Source organism: Pantherophis guttatus, chromosome 1, assembly GCF_059756535.1.
Source record: "Pantherophis guttatus breed Tessera chromosome 1, ASM5975653v1, whole genome shotgun sequence".
Taxonomy (NCBI): Eukaryota; Metazoa; Chordata; class Lepidosauria; order Squamata; family Colubridae; genus Pantherophis; species Pantherophis guttatus.
The window spans coordinates 284,813,212-284,834,711 of record NC_142063.1 but is presented as its reverse complement, the minus strand read 5'-3'; the positions used below and the strand labels follow the sequence as shown (position 1 = coordinate 284,834,711).

The 21,500-nt window shown below is 40.6% G+C and overlaps 1 protein-coding gene across 2 annotated transcripts in view; it reads right to left on the bottom strand.

The window, feature by feature from the left end:
- RASGRP3 (RAS guanyl releasing protein 3) overlaps positions 1-21,013 on the bottom strand; it is a 59,230-nt gene extending 38,217 nt beyond the window's left edge. The window contains exon 1 of one of the 2 annotated variants that reach the window (XM_034428122.3): positions 20,573-21,013. The gene's annotated coding sequence lies outside the window, so the exon portion shown is untranslated. The remainder of the gene's footprint in view (positions 1-20,572) is intronic. The other variant, XM_087883055.1, reaches the window with a different exon arrangement.
- Positions 21,014-21,500: the final 487 nt, after the last annotated feature.

Genomic DNA, 21,500 nt, shown 5'->3' with positions numbered 1-21,500 from the left:
GCTTTATCTGACAATTTTGCACATTCTTTACCTCTTATAGAAGGTGATGGGAAATCAGCTACAAATGATGCTAGAGGAAATGGGTTATCTGGATCCACTTCATTTAGGCTTCAGACCTGGTCATGGGGTGGAAATTACACTGATTGCTCTGGTACATGATTTTTACTGGGACTTAGATGAGGGAATGCAGCCTTTGTAGTCCTTTTAGACTTTCCAGTGGTCCTTTTAGATTTCTCAATGGTGTTCAGTACTATCAACTATGATATCCTACTATATGATATAAGAGACAGAATTATTATTGGCCAGTAAATAACATGGCTTTCTTGTTGTTTCATTCCCTTCTGCCCTTCACTTAGGCACAAATGGATTAAATGTTCAGGTTTTTTAAAAAAACCGATAGATCGTGGTAGAGAAAGAGATAAAATATTGGAAGCTCTATTCTGTCCCAGCTATTTATTTGGCCACAAGTCACTCCCCACATATCTTTCTGCCTCACCACTATACTCTCCTTGGAAGCCAGCCAAGTCACCCCCTCTTACTGCCTCCAAGCCTGGTCCCATTAGAAGCCAGACGAGTGTAGGGTTACCATGTCTGAGCTACAACAATCCAAGGGACATCATGTGACAGCTAAGGGTTTCAGAACACCTGAGTTTTTGCTGCCATCCAATGGTCGATTGGAGTTTTACAGTCCAGGATGGAGCCCTGCATAAGAGATAATGAAAGCAGGGCAAAAGGTGAGTCCTAGACATTGGAGGTACATAGAGAGAAGATGTTAAAAAAAATTCAGGCTATCCAACATAATTCTGGACATCTGAGCACCGTATTTGGTAACTCAGCAATGTGGTATGATACCCATAATAGACTGGCCTCATTTCATCTATTGTAAAATACAGGTAGTTCTTGACTTACAACAGTTCATTTAGTGACCATTTGAAGTTACAACGGCACTGAAAAAAGTGACTTATGACTATTTTTCACACTTATGACTGTTGTAGCATCCCCATGATCATGTGATCAGAATTCAGATGTTGGTTTCATATTTATGACGGTTGCAGTGTCCCGGGGTCATATGATCCCCTTTTGTTACTTCTGGCAAGTAAAGTCAATGGGAAAGTCAGATTCACTTAAAAACGGTGTTACTAATTTAATAACTTCAGTGATTCACTTAACAATTGTGGCAAGAAAAGTCATAAAATGGAGCAAAACTCACTGAACAAATTTCTTGCTTAGCAACATAAATTTTGAGCTCAATTGTGGTCATATGTCAAGGAGTACCTGTAATAATAAAGGAAAACTGTTATAAAACTGTCTTAGAGTCTTGAAGTCTGTTGAATGGAAAGCAGAGCTTAGGAATAGATGACAAAAAATGATACATAAGCTTCCCCTATATTTATCATGTCAGAAATATACAATTCCCTCTGTTGGAAGAAATGTCCATCTGGGTTCAGTTCCAAGTGCGGAGAAAGACATTGGAAACATGGAGGCTATTTGGAAAGATGGTTTAATGGTGGACAGGATCACATGGTTTGAGGTCCTGGGCAAAATGAACACATGGGTGAGAGAGGGAGATTGAATTATACCCTCTGTTGGGCTTTGAACTTGCTTCCTGTTCCTGTGGCAAGAGATGTATCCTGATTGGTTGTCAAACTCCCATGCTTGGTTGAATCTTGCTGGGTGATGTAATCTTCCCAGGTGCCATGTGGTGAGATGGGTAATCCTATTATGTCCTGAGGGTGAAGGTCTTTTGTGTTGTAGATAAGCTGGCCCAGCCTTTTGTCTTGTAGATAGGATGGCCCAGTCTTTCTGGGGCTATTAGCAAAAGTGGGGGCTGCTTTCCAAGACCATGTTTCTCCTTTTCTCATCCAGGGAGGTATAATATTCTACCTTTTTAATATTTCCTAGAATATTTCATTCTTCTAGGAGAGGAGTGGGTGCTAACTTCCTGCACCCCAAGGCCAGGTGAATAACTGTATTTACAGGTTAGAAATGCTAAAGAAGCTCAGAAGGCTACAGTACAGACAGTGATGGTCCTTTGCATAGAAAATATGGTAGATATTTATTTAATTTCTGCACCCAAATGGCTCTTGTAGATAACAATCTTCTTAACATCTATGCAGATCTATCCAAACATGTTCCTATTGTATTTAAAATGTACTATTATGAGCCCCGGGGAAATACCATTTTTGAATGGTTTCACTTCCTAATTAGGAGTGAGAAAAGATAGCCTTTTTCCAGAGTGCTCATAGAAAAATCTGCATTTTGAATTTGGAGCCTTTACAGATCTGATATTCAGAGGGGAAAAAAAGTCTTCGGCATTTTGGTTTCAATTTCCATTTCCATTTTCCTTTCTGAAATCTGTTCTATGTATTGTGGTTTCAAAATGTGCTATTATTTCATTATGTTTGTTAGATTTGCTTACTTTCTGCCAGAAGTATGGAAACCCAGGTTAATTTTGTTAAATGGACAAATACCTAAAATAAGTAAGATTGTTTTTCCAATTACTTTGATATGAGAAAATTGTGTCCATATTTTGCATCCTATATATTGTACCTATATTAAAGTTTGCAAACAGAATAGATGAGAAGCTAGTTGGCATCATAATGCACTATAGGAACTGTTACCACCATTGCCTCATGAATCAGTCTGAAATCTTAGTGAAAACATGAACAAATCCATTAAGTTTTCTTGGTAACATTATCAGAAGTGGCTTGCCATTGTTTCCTCCTAGGGATGAAAGAGAGTTCCATAATCACACAACTATCTTTATGCCTCACATAGGACCAGAACTGTTTCTCGTTTTCTAGACTACTATATGAAATGGATTTTCTATATAACAATGCTATCAGGAGCTGCAGTGGCACTGTGGTTAGAGTGCAGTATTGCAGTCTACTTCTACTGACTGATGGCTGCCTGCAATTTGTCAGTTCGAATCTCACCAGACTCAGCCTTCCATCCTTCTGAGGTGGGTAAAATGAGGACCCAGATTGTTGGGGGCAATATGTTAGAGAGGGCTGTAAAGCACTGTGAAGGGGTATATAAGTCTAAGTGCTATCGCCATCACATAATTTAACAATACTGTTTTATTGGCAGAGGTCCCCACATATGCCCCCCAATCTCTTAATCTGGTCTTGCCGAAATCAGTAGTATTTGGTACTTCCAAATCTAGAAAATTTCAGGATACTTCAGAAAGCTTATCTTCAGGCTAACAACAAAAATAATGGAATTTATTACTCAACCTGTAGTAGTCTTCTTTAGAAGTAATTTTGGCTTTGTTTAATGAACAAATTTCTTCATGAAAAATATATGTGCTTGATAAATTGCACCCATCCCTCTAGCTGAACATTTACCATGATGACTTCTTAGGACATTTTATTTTATTCTCCATCAAAAAATGCAGATGACACATAGGTGCTGATAGAAAACACCTGACAATCATCAGTTGGACAATGCCTTTATCAAGATCAACATGCATGCCACAAAATAGATTATAGTCTTTCAAGTTTTCCCGCAGGCCTGAAGATAAAGAATCAAGAAGAAAAGAAAGAAGGAAGGAAGAGGAGGAAAACAATATTGAAGTAGAAAATTAGGTTTCATTTCTACAGTTATAAATTCTGCAATTAAGCTGAATTTGGAAAATTCAGATGCCATAAGAATCAGATTTACCCTGAAATTCTTTTTTTTCCTCCAAAGGGATCCAGGATGCAGAATATTTTTGCATTTTTAAGGCAAAATGAACATCTCTAACATCTACAGACACACAAATTTTGCTCATGTCCATTGTTAGCCTCAGTCTCACTGAAGATGCTAAGAACTCTCAGGTGGATTGGTGAAAAAAGCATCCCATCCATCATTTTCCCAAGCTGAAAAGAATTGGAGAGGCAAAAGCAACAATGTGGGATGAAGACAGAAAAGGTAGGTTACCTTTATAGAGGATAGTCTTCTATGTGTAAGACTTTGAAGGGCTACGTACAGAGGTGAAATCCAGCAGGTTCTGACAGGTTCTGGAGAACCGGTAGTGGAAATTTTCAGTAGTTCAGAGAACCAGCAAATACCACCTCTGGCTGGCCCCAGAGTGGGGAGGGAATAGAGATTTTGCAGAATCCTTCCCCCAGGAATGGAGATTTTGCAGTATCCTTCCCCCAGGAGTGGGCTGGGAATGGAGATTTTGCAGTATCTTTCCCCCAGGAGTGGGGTGGGAATGGGGATTTTGCAGTCTCCTTTCCCAAGAGTGGGGTAGGAATGGGGATTTTGTAGTATCCTTCCCCTGCCACGCCCACCAAGCCACGCCGACCACGCCACACCACGGCCGCCACGCCATGCCCACAGAACTGGTAGTAAAAAAAAATTGGATTTCACTATTGGCTATGTAACCTTTTACACATTAAGTTCCACCAGTAGGAAGAACAGCAGAGGTAAGTCAGGCCCAAATCAAGCATTTCTCTGAGCCTCTGGTCACAGTTTTCATTGCTTTAGTAAAGTGTATTGCATTTCTATTTATAGACATTACTCCCAAGTACACGGCTACCAGACAAAGATAGCAGCAAATAGTTACCATTTCCTGGTGGTCATCCAAATGTTTGCAGCCTAGATCAGGGGTCTCTAAACTTGGCAACTTTAAGACTTGTGGACTTCAACTCCCAGAATTCCTCAGCCAGCTTTGCTTTTCTGGGAGCTGAAATCCACAAGTCTTAAAGTTGCCAAGGTTGGAGACCCCTGGCTTAGATTATGGATTTTAGATTTATACACATAAATAAATAGATGCACCTATGATATATGCCTGTACCCTTTTTGTTTCCTTGTTTTAGACATGACTGCCTTGATTCAAAATGACAACAGAGAAAGGCAAAAGAATGATGAAAGAAATGGAACTCTGCGAGATCCAAAAGATCCATTTCCATGAAGGAGAGGGAGAAATCCTTCACAATAGCTGAGGATTCTGGGTATAGTCAGGGATATATTGAGAAATAAAGTATAAACATAGGGTGGGAGGAAAAATACTTTTTGTGATGCAAAAGGAGTAAGGAATCATTACAAAATCGGACATTTTATGAACTGAATGGTGAGGTCCTGGAACCATTTTGGCTATGGAATTTATGGACAGAAGTCATAATACTTCTCCCTATAGAGCGTACTACAACTTGAATCAGGTCTAAGCGAGTGGATCTGCTAGCTGGAGATGATACAATTTGGATTCAGGAAATCTGGAAACTCCTCAGTCAGAGGAGGCTGATATATGGGGGAAAGTATCATATCTTGATGAATGAATACAAGGAACCAATGAAATCTCAAAACCTTCTGGACCTGCCATTAAATAGCCAGAGATGAAGACGCTTTTGGAAGAAACTCAGTAAGTTTAGTGCTGAGCCGAGTTAAATTTATCTCAAATATTTCATAATCTCAAATACAGCTGACCTATTTATTTTTCAGTTAATTCTTCCACTAGCTGAGGGACTGTCCACTCCAAATTCTTAAGTAAATAACAAAGGCAGCTTGAGTTATATATCCTACTAACAGTTACTGAAGAAAACATAAAAAGACTCATTGATAGTAAGCTTAAAAGTATTTGCAAGAAATATGAGGGTGAAAGAGGAAAAAAAGCCAAAGAATTTGTTTTATCACATTTGTATCACACCCATCTTCTACCTAAGAGCTCAGCACAGCAAAATAAACTTATCTCATGCTATCTTCAACAATAACACCTTTTGAAGTATGTTAAAGCACACGTGACACAGGCTTTGTGAGTAAAATAGCAATTTGGTCCTGAGTTTCCTTTTTTCAAAGCCAGTATGTTCACCTCAACTTCCCCAACCATTGCCTTCCAAATCCAGAAATGTTGGATTCCAGCTCCTATCATCCTAAATGATAGCAGTACTAATTGGGATGATGTCACCTATTAATCAACACATTCAGACAAAAATTATGTTGACTGAGGTGATTGATGTTATAATCCAACATATCAGAAGGCTGTCAACATGGGAGAACTCTTTTAACTACTATTATGGTAGACTAGCTGGAATAATCCAGCCTACGTGGCAACAACCAACTGTGTAAACTGCAGCATTATCTCTTAGTTCCTCTACTGTGCAGAAACAGCAACAATTTATAGAAGCTTCCATATATACTGGCTGTTTTGAAAGCACACAGGCAGAAAGTAGTGCCAAGCCTGGGTCAAGGTTGAAGAGGCCTACAATGTATTCTGATCATTCTTCTTTGGGAAGGACATTCCCACCCTTTGATTTCTCATTCAAATATCAAGAATCCCTCCCAGCGTTTCTTTCAGTTTGACCTTAACTGTGTTAGTTCCTCCATCTGTTCTAACTGGGGGGGGGGGGGGAAAGGAAGTAACAACATACGGTAAAGATGGAATATTTCTTTTCAAATTTAATATTTAAATTTAATTCCATATTATTACATGGTTTACCTCAACATCAGACACCAATCTGTGATATGGTTTAACAATCACCCCCAGAATAGTTTAGCATTAGCACCCTCATTGTGTCTGTACCAGACCGCTATGGATTATTCAACAAACTATTTTATTTTTGTAAATTGTTGTTCTGGCACATTTTCACTGTAGTGTCATTCACACTTCTGAGTGCACAAATTATCCCCAAAGAGCACAGAACATCCTAACAACTGGAATCTCACTTATCTGTGCTCTTATCACCTCTGATGTTAGTATTGTCTTCTGTAGTTGCTGCCTCTTTGAAGATATTTTCTTGGGCGAGAGGTCAGTCGATAAACACTAGAGATAAACATTCCTTGTAAGGATATACAGTATCTTTGTCCAAAGAGGAGAAGCAGAGCATAGCAGAGTTGAAAAGGCTTCCTTCAAATGTTGGGGCGAGCTTGAAAAAAGTAATGCTGGAATCAGGCTTCGTGGATAAGCAAAGTCTTTAAATCTGTCTGAATGTCAATGACACTGAATGTAAAGCCAGAGAAATACCCAAATTGCTCACAGCTACACCTTGGGATTAGTTGTTTATTGTGCTGTTGTCTCCCCACCCCAAATAGCAGGATTTGTATTTTTATTCCTCTGGAGTAAGAGTAAGAATAATTAGGATAATCAGCTGCTGCAGCCCTGACTGTGCTAAGTGGAAAGAGAGAGACAGGGAGAGGGAGAAAAGGAGATAAAAAGAAGGAGAGAGAAAGAGGGTAAGAGAGTGGGAGAAAGAAAGGGAGAGGGAGAAAGGGAGAGAAAAAGAGGGAGGGATAGAGGGAGGGATGGAGGGAGGGAGGGAGGGAGGGAGAGAGAATATTCACATGCTAGGACAACTTTCGTAAGAAGCTGAGACTGGCCTTGAATGTGCTTCCTTTGATCCCTCCATTTGCTATGACAACTCAGAATCTTTAATCTCTGTTAGCACCTTGATGACATCTTGCTACACAGACTTGCCGTTGAGAGTGGACCTTGGTGATCTGAATTTCAAATTGGCCCTGCTTTTACCTACTAACTTTATTATATGCACCTCGTGCTAATTTGTATAGCTGCCCATCTCATATTCAGTAGAAGCTTAGTAAAGGCACTGAGTTTACTTGCTCTATAGTTAGATTCAGGAAGATAGTAATAAACCATAGCCTGAGGCTAGCCTATTGTAAATCAACTATAGCAAAAATTAGTCGCATTTTTTGAGTTCAGATGTGGGTAAATACAGTAGTGGGTTCCTCCCGGTTCGGTCCGGTTCGGCCGAGCCAGTAGCGGTGATGATATGATGTCACCAAACCAGTTCCCCCACCCGCCCTCCCACCCCCCCACCCCCCACTTTATTCTTACCTTTTATTTGGTCCCACCCCCAATTTATTGCTGCCTCCTGAGTCCCAGCTGATGACTAGAGGGAAAAAAACTGTTTAAACTCTTGCCACGGGGCTTCAAAGGGCCGTCCTACAGCTGATCAGTGTTAAAAGCAAACAAATGAGTTGGGTCGTAAGTGCGAGGACCTTCCAGAAATGACTGACCAGCTAGCCATGCCCCACCTAGTCACATGACCTCCAAGCCACACCCACAAAATAAGCCACGCCCACAGAACCGGTAGTAAAAAATTTTAGAACCCACCCCTGGTTAAATACCATTTTATGCCATGTTTGCTTGAGAGCTGACCAAAATTGGCTCACACATAGTCAGTCATGGTTGAGAAAAGGAGTATAGAAACTTTTGCTCCATTTTTGATTAATTACTGTTTTGTCAAGTTGAGTAGAAGTGGTATGTATGAATGTACGTATGTACGTATGTACGCATGCATGCATGCATATATGTAATCTACCTTTTTAATTACATTTGTATAGCTGCCCATTTCACATTCAGTAGTAACTTAGTAAAGGCACTGAGTTAACTTTCTCTAGGGTTAGATTCAGGAAGATAGTCATAAACCAAGGCCTGAGGTTTGGGTTCAGATGTGGTTGGCAAAAAATAAAATAAAATATCAAACTCTTTCTGCTGTCCACATTAAAGGAGAAATGGGGAGCAAGTGAATTATGTAACTTACTAATGTGGTTCTGAATCTAAGGGAAAGAAAGGCAACATGTGCAACATTATAAAATGTAATTTGACAGTGATGAGGACTCAGTTAAAGACTAGACTATAAGCCCACAAAGAATTACAACATAGATTTATCATATAAAGGAAAAATGAAATCCTTTCCCTTTTCATGTAATTCTCCCTCCTTGGTAACTTTAAATACGTGTGTGTGTGTGTGTGTGTGTGTGTGTGTGTGTGTGTGTGTGTGTGTGTGTGTAGATTAGGTAAAGTGGAAAAGAGTGAATGCATTGTAGAGGCAGCGTATTTTTCTTTTTGCTATTACAACTTTAGTGTTTCTCATTTCCTTCTCACACAGTTTTTACAATGGATGTGATTTATTATGTTTCTTTAGCTATGTCAGTGGGTCTCAACCTTCCTAATGCCGCAACCCTTTAATACAGTTCCTCATGTTGTGGTGACCCCCAACCATAAAATTATTCCTAAAACCATTGAAATTATGTGTTTTCCGATGGACTTAGGCGACCCCTGTGAAAGGGTCGTTTGACCCCCAAAGGGGTCCCGACCCACAGGTTGAGAACCACTGAGCTATGTGATGGTTAGGGTAACATGGTTAGGGGTTGGTATCTGCCCCGTTTTTATTGCCTATTTTAGTTCTTTATTCTTTATTTATTTATTTATTGGTTCGATTTATATGCCGCCCTTCTCTGGAGACTCAGGGCGGCTTACAATGCGTTAAGCAATAGCCTTCATACTTTTGTATATACCTGCTTAATAGGGCTTTTGGCCTTCCCTAAGCAGTATTCTTTTTTATTCAAAGTCAGCTTATTGCCCCCACAATCCGGGTCCTCATTTTACCTACCTCAAAAGGATGGAAGGCTGAGTCAACCTTGAGCCTGGTGAGATTTGAACTTGCAGTAATTGCAGGCAGCTGGTGCTACTTAACAGGACTTTAGTCTGCTGCGCCACCAAGGCTCTTAAATTCTATTGCCTATTCTATTGCCTATTTCAATGGGTTTCCTCCCCTCCCTCTCCAACGATTAGTTACCGCCCACCCCCCCTCCAGCCATTTTGGCTTCAGCTGTTGAAGACACCAAATGCTTGGCTTTTTCAGAAGCATCTGTTGACATAATGCCAGATCAAATCATACATGGGCTTCTTATATGCACAGGTTTAATGATGGTCTTTTGAAGACTGCTGGATATTTTAGTATTCTTATTACTAAATTCAGCAATAACACTTGGAGTCATATACTGCTCCATAGTGCTTTACAGCACTTTCTGGGCAGTTTACAACATCAGCATATTGCCCCCAACAATCTGAGTCCTCATTTTACAGATCTTGGAAGGATGGAAGGCTGAGTCAACTTTGAGCCTTGTCAGGATTGAACTCCAGGCTGTGGGCAGAGTTTTAACCACTGCACCACTATTGCTCAGGGCAAATATGAGTTGAAAAGCTAGACAACTACTCTCAAGTACTGCTGGTGTTACTGATTGTGTCATCAATGAGTATACTGCAAGTTTTCTGCTGCTTCTGCCAACATGTTTTTTTTAAAAATTTGATTTATATGCCGCCCTTCTCCGGAGACTCAGGGCGGCTTACAGTGCGTTAAGCAATAGCCTTCATACTTTTTGTATATTTATACAAAGTCATCTTATTGCCCCCACAAACTGGGTCCTCAATTTACCCACCTTAGAAAGGATGGAAGGCTGAGTCAACCTTGAGCCTGGCGAGATTCGATCTTACTTTAATTGCAGACAGCTGGTGTTAAATTACAGTGCTCTGTCTGTTGAGCTATCCAGGCTGTCTAGTATGGCTAGACTTGTCATATTTCTATTGCTTTGTCTGCTCCATAGACTACCTCTGAGTGCTCATGGCCCATTGCTGGTAGTTGTCACTTACTACCAGCATTGCCAGTCTTGTGGTAGGATCAGTCAAAAGTGGAGCTCACTCATGATCAGTCATCTCCTCACCCTCTGTGACTTGTGAACTGAACTATTTTTGGACTCTTAGCACTCTTTCAGAAGAGCACTGAAGTCCACTTCTGCATGTACAGCCTCTTGGTTAGGCAAAATAACAGGCAGCTAAACTAGTTGTTCTCTATGGAGATTCTCAGTCATCCAGGTCATAGTTGTCCCAAAGGTGCTTTTCAAGAGGCAACTGGACTTTGTTTTCTCTTGAAGAAGTTTCACTTCTTATCCAAAAAGCTTCTTCAGTTCTGAAGAAGCTTCTTGTATGAGAAGCAAAACATCTTCAAGGAAAAACAAGGTCCACCTGACTCTTGAAAAAGTACCTTTGGGATAAACTAGTTGTTCTAACCCACCTGCATTTGCTGACCTTTGCCTCTTCACATATTAAGGACAGCCTTGGTGGCGTAGCAGATTAAAGTACTGTTAAGTAACACCAGCTGCCTGCAATTACTGCAAGTTCGAATCTCACCAGGTTCAAGGTTGACTCAGCCTTCCATCCTTTCGAGGTAGGTAAAATGAGGACCCGGATTGTGGGGGCAATAAGCTGACTTTGTATAAAAAAACAAAAACAAAACACTGCTTAGGGCCCCCCGAAAGCCCTGCTAAGCAGGTATATAGAAAAGTATGAAGGCTATTGCTTAACGCATCGTAAGCCCCCCTGAGTCTCTGGAGAAGGGTGGCATATAAATCGAACCAATAAATAAATAAATAAATAAATAAATAAATACATAAATACATAAATAAATAAATAAATAAATAAATAAATAAACAAACAAACAAACAAACAAATAAATAAATAGCAATTGCTGCTTCTTTCCCCCCACCATCAGGGTGTGCTCAGCAGGAGGAGAAGTGAGGCTAGAAGACTCTATCAATCAATTTTCTTAACGTAAAACATATCACTGAGGCAGAATAAGGATCAGAAATGAGGGCAACATAATTTATGTCAACATACTTTCCCATCACCTCAGAGATTGGAAAGTAGCATTCTAATGCTGCCTGGCTGCACCCAAAGAAAAGAAGAAGAAATGCAAACAAATATTTGGTGGGCATTCTGTTTCCTTGATGTTTAACCTTGATAGGATTTAATTCATTGCTTGATCTTTGCTTAATCTTACCTTTCCCAAAATAACCCTCCACCCCACCCTCTATTTCCCTAGATAATCCAAATTGACATCCTTTTGAAAGAGTGTGAAGAAGCTTCACTAACCTTTTAAGAGTTTTATAGGTCTTTTACACTAGAATGCCTTAGGAGATTTCTGAGTAAGTTTTTTCCACATCTGTCCCTGGATTTCACTTGAAAAGCATTCTAAAATGTTTTGCCTGGATTCAAAGACAGAAATTTAAGGATGTTTCCAAAATAAACCTTCTGTAGGCTCCCTTCTATCTGCTGAAGCAGCATGTTGAGGTACCTTCCAAATGTTTCTCCAGGGCAACATGAAGTGGTGTGAGAGAGGAATCTATTTTAAGTTTAATAAATTTAAATTTAATTGAGAAAGTTAACTGATGATGATGATAATGCCCGGGGGTGGGCTGCTACAGGTTCGGCTGGGTTCGGGAGAACCCATAGCTAACATTATAGACAGTTCGGAGAATCTCCAAATCCCACCTCTGGCTGGCCCTGCCCACCCCGCCCCTCCCAGGAGTCTCCATGTGGCCCATTTTGGATGTGAGGTACGTGCAGGGCCCGTGATGAGGCTCAGAGCAGGGGAAAAATGGGCTTCCCAGAAGCTCCGGAGGGCCTCTGGAGCAGGGGTGGGTTCTAAATTTTTTTACTACCGGTTTTGTGGGCGTGGCTTATTTTGTGGGTGTGGATTGATGGTCATGTGACAATTCTTTAGGATTTAGCAGAGGTACTGGTCTACCAGGCTTTTAACTGCTTGCAGAGCTGTACTGGTCTACTCATTCGTTTTTGGAGGCACAGGTCTACCCATTTGCTTTTGGAGGCACTGGTCTACTCATTCGTTTTTGGAGGCACCGGTCTACCACCACACTGCCTTTTAACACTGATCAGCTGTAGGGCAGCCCTTTGAAGCCCCGCGGCAAGAGTTTAAACAGTTTTTTTCCTTCTAGCCGATCAGCCAGGACTCGGGCGGCAGCAATAGATTGGGGGTGGGGCCAAATAAAAGGTAAGAATAACACGGGGGGAGCGGCAGGGCCCGGCTCCCAAACAAAGCGAAATGGTTTGGTGACATCATATCGTCACCATTACTGTCTCGGCCGAACCGAGCCGAACCGGGAGGGACCCACCACTGCTCTGGAGCCCAGGGGAGGCAGTTTTCATCCTCCCAGAGGCTTGAGGAAAGTCTCCAGAGCTGGGGAAGGTGAAAATGCCCCCCCCCCATGGTGCAGGAGGCCGACTAGGCCATACCTACCATGGCCACGCCCACCCAGCAACCGGGCAGAGAACCCATTGCTGAAAGTTTTGAAGCCCATCTCTGATAATGCCCAGTGGGTCAGTCTCTTCTCCCCAGTAGCCCTCTCCCATTTCATTCCACTCTGTTCAGGAGGCGCTGGTGGGGGAAAAGGATGTTGCAAAATACAGTGGGGCCAAAAATATTCATATAGTTGAATTCTTCATTTATTCCATTACTCTCAATTTATCTTCTATGAATTCTACAACCACAGTTCCTTATCTCTGACAAGGCTAAACGGTCCTTCTTTAATGCACATTGTCCCTGATCCGATCCATGCATATGCCTCAGTGCAATGAGACTGTGCAAAAGCCCAAGATCAGCCTGATTTGAACAGTGGAAAGTGTGTGTTGATTAGTCTCATCCACTCTGATACCCTCCCAATGTTGGGCTACAATGTCCATGTTGCCAGCTAGCATGTCAGTAGTCCTGCTGGCTAAGGTTGATAGCATTTACAGCCCTACACAACTTAAGGGCAGTGAATTGGGGAAAAGTGTGGCATGAGTTTTTCAAAGAACATGCTTGTGCTCTAATCATATCCTGTAGGCTTTTATTGTTTATCTTTAGGATTTTCTCCTAAGAGGGCTTCCAGAAGAAAGTGGCTGCTGGAGTTACTGCTATGCAATACCTTTCTGGTTCTGCTGTTGCTGGACAAACAATGAGATTTAAGCGAATATATGAATGAAAGCAATTCCGATATCACCAGGCAAGACATTTTAAAAATATCCAAGTGTGATTAAAAGCCGGCTATAAATAAACAAGTAGCTCTCATGTGAAGTGGTTGAGCTTAAAGGCATCTGGAGGACATGATGGAAAGAAAAGCCTTTTCTAGATATGGCAGCAGAAAAATGTCTTGCAGGGCTCACACTGTAAGCAGAGATAACATGCGGACTCCACAAAAAACAAAGGCATGAATGTGAAGATGTGGAACACCATATTATCAAGGATGGGTGTGCATGCATATCTATGGAACTAAGTCTAGAGAAACAATAAAATATTTGCTAATCTTGTTAGATGGTTAGGAGTTCAAGATAGCATAAAATAATACTTTTTTTCCAAAGAACCATCAAATAGAGCTATGCTGATGTCAACTCCACTAGGTAGATCAGAAAGAAATTCAATTCCACAAGAAGGCTGTAACTGAGAATGGCTGTAATAACAGAATCTTGTAAGCCCTCCTCCTCCTCCTCCTCCTCTGGGAGGCATCTGCCTGAGCTGCTTCCAAATGTTAACTCACTGTTCTGGCCTTCAAAATATTTTTGTCGCTTTTGCTGACCTAACAGTTCTTGCATATTTCTTTCAAGCTCTCAACCTTGTTTACTCTCTACATCACAGGATTGGCACTTTTATCAAAACCATAACAATAGTGTTACAACATAGCAACACAAACTTTTATACATGCATGCAATGTCACAACGTAGGGGCAGTGTGTGCATCACAATGGCAAATCCTGCTTTCATTATTTTCCCTGAAGAGTTTCTTTGCAGATGACGCTGCCCACAAAAAATATTGAGTTGAGAGACAAAGATTCACTCAAGATGACTCAATGAGATTCCCTAGCTGAAAGTGGACTTGAACCCGGGTTTCTTAGCTCATCTCCACATCATATTGTTTCCCAACCTCAATTCCTCATGAAAAATTTGATACCAATCATGATTACTGTAATTTCTGTAAGGCAATCATCTTAATTCTCATGTTTCTAGCAGGCAGCACCATATAGGAAGCCAATAAAAGTTTAGCTGTAGTTGACAAAGAGAAAGTACAAGAGTTATCACCTTGTAAACATCCTGACCCCCAAACAAATCTTGGAGCAACAAAAACTCCTTAATCTGTTCTCCAAATAAATGGGAGATAAAATCATTTCTAGTAATCCCCCATTCGCTACATCTATTGTAGAGTATGAATTATTTTACTTTATCTTGTTTATATGCAGTTGTAGATAAAAAAAAACACTATTAAAATACAAAGTAGAGGGCACATGAACCTTGCTTAGAATAGGACTGGATTATGACCAGATCCAGAAACTTCTAACAGTAAACTAAGAATTCAGCAGTTTTTCTGGGAATGTTGGAATATTGAGGATTGCACATTTGCAACTTGTGTGCATTTGTTTAAACAGTTTGCAAAACAACTCACACCTCTGAACAGTTGCTATGAAGGAAACCTCTTGCCTCCAAACACATTCTTCTCTTGTTACATCTAAGGGTCTTTCAACAGCCATAATGGTGAAATAATCACATATCCATATTTTTACTACCAAACTCTCCAGAGTTTAAAGTAAGACTTTTGGGAACCCACGGCAAACTTCTCAGATGGGCCCTCTAATGTTCTGCCAAGCCACTCCTGCAGGTGGCAGAAATTGAGGGCAGAGGGAGGGCCGCATGGATACTTTTTCCTTACCCCATGAGGAACTCAGGAGAACTGAGCCCTAGAGAAGCTGCCAGGACTTCTGAAAATGCCATCACTTGATTGCCCCCTCCTTTTCCTTGATTCCAGGTGATCCAATTGGTTAGAGGAGGAGAAGGGAGCTGATTACTCAGCTGCTGCCCGAGGAAGCAATTTACTTAGGAATCGCAGTGGGGGAAGAAGATAGTCAGCAGCAGCTTCTCCCTTCTCCCTTCCTTCCACATTGTTCCTCTATTACTGTATAGCTTCTATGATGGGCTCCATGTAATCAGATTGAAAGTGTGAGGTAAATACTGGAAAAGGAAAAGAATCCCATCCACGCTTGCAAGTACAGAGATAGCTATACTTTCTGTTTTCACTATTTGTATAGCCCTGCACCATCTAATCATGGTTCCACATTGCTATGTACCTGGAAAAAAAGAGAAACATGTCTATAGATCAGCAGTACCGATTTTTTACTACCGGTTCTGTGGGGGTGGCTTGGTGGGCATGGCTTGGTGGGTGTGGCAGGGGAAGGATACTGCAAAATCTCCATTCCCACCCCACTCCAGGGGAAGGATACTGCATTTTATTAAGAAAATGTGTGAAATGTTTGTATTACTGTTGCTAATAGCTACATAAATACAATACTGATATCCCAAGAGGCTAGAGTTCTTTGGGTAAGAGTCCTTTAAGAACCCCCCCACAGATCTCTCCCTATCCATTTCTGTTTTCCTTACAGTAGACTCCAAATCCACTCTCAGAAGATAAAGCATGACTGGGACACAGTGGGGTATGGTGATAAGAGTATTCCTCCTGCCAGTCACGTAAACTGGCCAAGAGAATTTGGCATATGAGCAGGAGACTATATCTCCTCTCAGCATTACTCAGGTAGTATCATCTACTAGCATTGCTGAGCAGGGGTCCTTGGTGTTCTCTGAGCTTAGTTGTTTGGTTGTCAGGACTAGCACTGATGTTGTTACCTAGTTTGGGTAATGAAACATCTGCAAGAAAACAGGCAAGTTCAGAGAGCACCAAGGACCCTTCATTTCAACTATGAACTACAAATATTCTCCTTTATTGCTGTGCAGGTCAAGTCAAAGAAAGAGCTCTGAAAGTCTATGATGCTGCAGCACCTGGCATATTCAACAGGCCTTCCTTGGGCCATTATGTGGGTGAGGCATTGACAATAAAGATCGAGACAAATAGAAATTCTAACTGAGTTAGAAAGGTTTTATACTTCAGCCACACAAAGATGGATCCCAAATGTAATAACAGGTAAGAAATGCTGATGGAGAATCAATCATAGACTGGATCTGTAGTTGGAGGCTGTTCACCAACAGAATTTGAAGCAAAGAGCAGTGAAATGAAACCTTTCCCAAAGATCTCTGAGTAAACTAAGGGAGTAAAAACCTTGCATGGTCAGAGGCAAAGGGACGGAGGAAGGTGGACCTCAACAGGAAGAGAGCGGTGCTCACTACTGGACATAGCTTTCTACCCAAGGAGGGATGCCTTTGAGAAAGATGGTGAGCTTGTTCTCCACTGGCCCAATCAACACTTTCAAAATCTGAAAGAGTGAATTGGACCAACTGTCCAATACTGAGCAGCCATTACTTGAGGAAGGAAGTGTTTGAAAGGAAAGGAGACTGGCAAGTATGTGTTCGCTGGAGTGGGGGAGGGAGGGAGGGGGAGAGAGAAAGAGAGGATGGAGGGTGTGGGATTGAGGACAAAAATATCCACAGGAAGGAAGAAGGTGGCTCACACCACCTTAACTCTAGATGAGTGAGCCACTTCTGTGTGGAGAAGCATACAAATTTCATCATGAGTTCATCAGTTCATGTGCCACGTGGGCATTCATGCTAGTATGAATTTTTGATCTGTAAACTGGAGGGAGAAGTTCTAGGAGAATGTAGTAGATATCGCCTGTTATTCTAAAATGTATTTTTGTTGGTCCAAGTACTTACCAGATGCATTGAACTACAATTCCCATAGCTGTAGATAGTTGGAATACACTACAACCTTGTGTGGATGTAACCAGATTGCAGAAGTTTAGAATCATGGATATGCAAACAATCATGAAAAATGTGCTTTTGTTTTCACAATTAAGCTGTTCAATTTTTTCAGTGAAGCAACAAGTAATCCCTAAGGGCCATAGAGTGCAGGCAGTTTTAATCCCTACTTAAAGGGATTTAAGAGCAATCTACCATGAAGTAGCTGGCTACCACCATAGGCATGGGACATCATTATGCAAGGCACAAATTATGAAATTTGCAAATGACATAATTTATATCAAAGGTGTGATGACATCAATGTACACATGATGACAGTTGTTCTCCTTGCCTCTGGATGCCCATATCCTCTATTAGTGTTTCTCTAGTAGAGTAGTCTATGCAGATACTCCCATCACTGAATCCTGCTTTTCCAATGACAAATGAAACAGGTCACTACCACAATTGGAAGGCAAAGCTGCATCATCAAACATGTATTGGGGTGGATTGTTGGGGCCAAAGCAAGCCTCTTTTGCCCATAGATAACACAATAAATGGCAACAGCAAGCCATGAACAGAACTGTTTTAGCCACATGATTCAGCCAAGAAGGGCAATAACATTAGATATAGTTTGAGGATCGCTCTGAATCTTTTTTATTGTTCTACTGCCTATGCAATCTTACATTTAATGTCATGAGTCAGACACAAGACAGGACGCACATCGTGAGTGAACAAACCCAACAGTTCTTCTCTTCCATCAGCTGAAAATCATCAGCAGGGATCCAAGGAAGAAGGCAGCCAAAGGCTGAGATTTTTTTAAAAAAAGAAAATCTGTTCTACTTTGACCAAACTCCTGCCATATAATCCTTCATATGGCCTTAAAAACCCTCTAAGTTTCCAAAACCAATTAGCACTGCAGCTCAGAGATCTGTCTTTGAGGAATGCTGCACTATTTGTGGAATGCAAGCTGACCAAATTCTTGGAACAAACAACATTATTGTGGTTGTGTAGTTCTTTCTCAATACTATACTGTATGTCTGTGAGGGCTTCCATTAGAAAGTTGTTTTTGTTTTTCTCTATTCACACCTGCACCTCAGGAGGCAAGGACAAATCAGCTTTCTACAACCTAATATCTTCGCTTTATGGGAAAGAAGAACTGGCTGCAAATTTTGGAAGCGGTAATCCATTTCATCCAAAAGACCTCTAGAAGACATCCCCAAGCACTCTTCCATTAGAGCGTAATATCTGAGTCCCAAAATATGATTATAATGTTATCAGTATTTTCAAAAAATAACTGCAGGAAATATAGTCAGACTCCAAAATACCATTCACTTCACCAGAACTAAAGTGGTGAGGCCACTTCCTGCTACCTGCTCTCTTAGTAATCCCAGATGCTACTTTCCACCACTAAAATAATTAAAAAAAAAACAAACACCTTTCAGGGTTTATGTTCTAGTTTTTAAGTGTTTTCAGATCAATTTTACATCTGTATTCACAAGAGACTGCATGATTTGGAACTTTGCTTTGCAATGGGTCTGCTTTTCATTTATTTTCAAAAATTAAAATAGTGTAATCAAAACATATTAGATATGAAGCCTATCATGAAGGCGCTTGCAGGCACAAAAAATGCCCCCCGTTGCATGTATACACTTTGCAAACATAGATAACTGTTTGACTCAATCTAGCAGAGTTTCAAATATTCCCATGTTCTCATCTTATTAATGTATACTACTTCCTATTTACACACTTTTATTTCGTTATTAGGGGGACATGCAACTCTCATGTGGCTCTAAGTAATTTTGTACTAAGTAATCTCTAACTTTTAAAAATATCTGCTGAACAATAATGTGCCTCTTCAACTTTTAACTTGCAGAGACGCCTTCAAATTTGTTTTTCTTAGAGGCAAAACAAAACTTCTCCAAAAATGTATTTCGTTAAGCAGAATAGACAGAAGGCCTTATATTTAATCTTATCATAGTAGAAATATGCTCTGGGAGCACAATTCTTTCATCGTGACTTTACCTTCTTGTTAAACCCAGTACATGAAGAAGGTTGACTTAAATAGGCATCCCTAGCTGTATTGGAGTCCCCTTCTTCTCCTGATATGGCCAAAGGGAGCCTTATGGTTTTTAAAAATATGTTAGACTAGGCTTTCTCATCTTCCCATTATCTGGGGGAGGGAAGTCAGATGATTGGCAGTGACCAGGAAGAGGGACAATAAAAGAAATATATGGATTGATAAGGCAGCATGTACATTAGTGGTGGAGTGGAGCTCAAAAAAGGTTAATGAACTGAAAAAGGATGGACTTTCATTGTACAGTTGTGACTGCCATTATACTTCCCCCCAAAACACAAGAGGTTGGAAAGAAGTCACCCTGAATCTTTAAGTTAGCCACTGAAATTAGAGTGCTAGTTGAGAACGAAGAGGGCAGCTGGTACTTTTCAGATCTCGGACCAGAGGCAACTATACCGCTGATGTTTTCTACTAACACCAAGAATAAATTGTCCCTGCAAACTAAGCATATTTGCCATTGTTTCAACCCTGCTTCTTCAAACAAATACAGCTACCCTATATTGATAGTATTCATCACCATCAGTTTATTTATAGTTTCTTTTCTACCAAATTATGTTCTAAATGTTTCAGGAGAATAGTAGAAACCAAGAAAGCTAAAACAACAACAAAAACAACAACAACAACAGTTTTGGACCATTGTAAAGGCTAACACATTTACTGAGGCCATAGGATGCTGTGAATCACAGCCCATGCTCACAGTCACTACTGTGTCTTAATGAAAGTTCTGAATCCAACAAAATCAGTGCAATTACAAAGTTTCCCCAGACCAGTCAAAGTGAGAAGACATCAGGAGATCTTGCAGATGTGTCGCTAAATGGTCTCTAGCTGCTTTTAGCAGCAAGATCAGCCCTTGTAAGAGCAGGCATTTAGATCATGTCCCACTTGTACAATTACTACGATATTTGCCACAAACTAAACACAAAAAGTGTACTTTTTTTGTAATGTAAACATGAGTTATTCAAGAACACGGGCATTAGATATTGTCAGACTTCACCTTTCTTCGATTTATTACAGTCTCCTTTTGTCCCTACAGAAATTCTGACACAGCACCTATATTGGCATCCCAGTTTCTTCCACTTGAGATTCAATGTCCCCAGCACGTTTAGTTTTCAGATGCCAAAGTACAATTCCCATCAAACCCAGCCAATCAAAGTAATAGAGACAGAGATGGAGCAGTGATCTGAGGAAAGCAACCTTATTTGCATCTCTAAGAAACCTAGAAATAAAATGTAGACTGGATACTTTACCTCTGTGTGTGCATTACCTACCTGTGCACCTCCTTTTTCTGCTCCAGATTTTTTTCTGCTCTGCTACTTAGTATACTGATTAAATTAGGATTTCTTCATTCCGTTATCCTTCTCGTTCAAGCTGCCCTTTTGAATACTTCTGGAGGACAAACAAAGGAATTGTGCTCAGTTCATATTCTTAGCAACAATGACAACACTTGTGAGTTTCGAAGCTCAATGCTTTCCAAATTGTTTGGTAAAATGGCAGCCGCACTTCCTCTGATTCTTTCCTTGGTTAGTTTTCCTGCCTCGAGAAGTGCTTTTTCCTTTCCTTGTACTATAAATAGAGCTCCCACAACACAACTTATAATAGCAAAGACGGCAGGAAATACAGGAAAGCAAAGGAGAGACCTCATGTGTGTTGGCTGTGATGAGAAATGAAACAAGCAAACAACTTATGCATATTTCCAGGATCCACCACACAATAAACTCAATATTAATTGGTGATCACGTTAAACTGTTCTGTCAGTAGTTTCCAAGCAATGTTATTAATGGCAGGGGTTACAAAACTAACTCATCTTAAAGTTTTCTCCTGTTGCTATTTTTGTTGTTTTCTTAGCCAGATTTTGAAAGTGATATGGGAAGCCCCGTTTTTCTCAACAGTCACAAATCAGATAATATTACTTCCAGTTTAAAGTTTGGTGCAGTGGAAAAGGCTTTGGTCAATTTCTTTTTGCAGTGTTGGCAGTCTTTGGATATTGTGACAGGAGAATAAATCTTTGGGTCACCACTTCCGGTAGGAATTTTGATATCGTATTACAGGAACAGAGGAAGTAGTGGCCATGTAAGTTCTCATATCCAAACAAACCTTCCCCAAAATAGTTACAGTCATTCATTTTGAAACTGAGAACTAGGTATATAGCCCATACATGCATTCAATATTTTTTGGAATGTGGGTTTAGGTTTTTTT